General features: G+C 46.2%; 1 non-coding gene across 1 annotated transcript; it reads left to right on the plus strand.

Moving 5' to 3' along the window:
• The first annotated feature begins 197 nt into the window (after positions 1–197).
• LOC113221125 lies at positions 198–414 on the plus strand. Its single transcript, XR_003307716.1, has one exon. It is a non-coding gene; the product is annotated as a small nucleolar RNA U3 (small nucleolar RNA).
• Positions 415–1062: the final 648 nt, after the last annotated feature.

The raw sequence follows: 1062 nt of genomic DNA on the forward strand, positions 1-1062 counted from the left end.
TTAAAACAATTTTTTTAAATTAAGTTTCCACCTGAAACATTCACATGTGTCGTTAAGTGATGGTATTGGAAAAGAAGTTATTGCCAAACTATTTTCCTATTTATTTCCTAATGGAATCAGAAATAGCGAAAGTATCTCGCCATCAGTTAAAAGTGTGTGGCGGATGTGGACCCAGCAGAGGCTGGGCGAGGGGGATTAAGACTATGCTTTCAGAGATCGTTTCTGTAGTTTGTTGTTTGGAAAAGTTTTTCTAAACGTGTAGAGCATCCAAAGCCACGAAGAAGAGGCGTAGAGTTCCTTCTCCAGTGTGAAGCAGGCTTTTGGTGTTGTTTCAATGCAAACGCCGTTTGCCATTGATGATCGTTCTTGTCTCCACTTTGGAGAGTAAGAGGGAGAGGACGCGATCTGAGTGGTTTGTTTGTTTGTTTGTTTGTTTATTTATTTATTTATTTATTTATTTATTTTGAGACGGAGTCTCGCTCTGTGACCCAGGCTGGAGTGCAGTGGCCGGATCTCAGCTCACTGCAATCTCCGCCTTGCGGTTTCACGCCATTCTCCTGCCTCAGCCTCCCGAGCAGCTGGGACTACAGGCGCCCGCCACTTCGCCCCGCTAGTTTTTGTATTTTTAGTAGAGACGAGGTTTCACCGTGTTAGCCAGGATGGTCTCGATCTCCTGACCTCGTGATCCGCCCATCTCGGCCTCCCAAAGTGCTGGGATTACAGGCTTGAGCCACCGCGCCCGGCCGTCTCAGTGATTTTTAAATCTTAATCTTGACGGAGGGGATTCTGTGATATGGTCTACGTATTTTTCCATTTCTTCTCACCTGCTGCCTCCTCTGCCCTCACTTTTTTTTTTTTTTTTAAGTTGTACTTTTTTTTCTCCCGCAAGAACCCTAGATGGAGTCTCACTCTGTTGCTCAGTTGCTCAGGCTGGAGTGCAGTGGCGTGATCTCAGCTCACTGCATCTTCTGCCTCCTGGATTCAAGGCGATTTTCCTACCTCAGCCTCCTGAGTAGCTGGGATTACAGGCACACACCACCACACCCAGCTAACTTTTTGTAT

Source organism: Piliocolobus tephrosceles, unplaced genomic scaffold, assembly GCF_002776525.5.
Source record: "Piliocolobus tephrosceles isolate RC106 unplaced genomic scaffold, ASM277652v3 unscaffolded_20957, whole genome shotgun sequence".
In the NCBI taxonomy this organism is placed as follows: Eukaryota; Metazoa; Chordata; class Mammalia; order Primates; family Cercopithecidae; genus Piliocolobus; species Piliocolobus tephrosceles.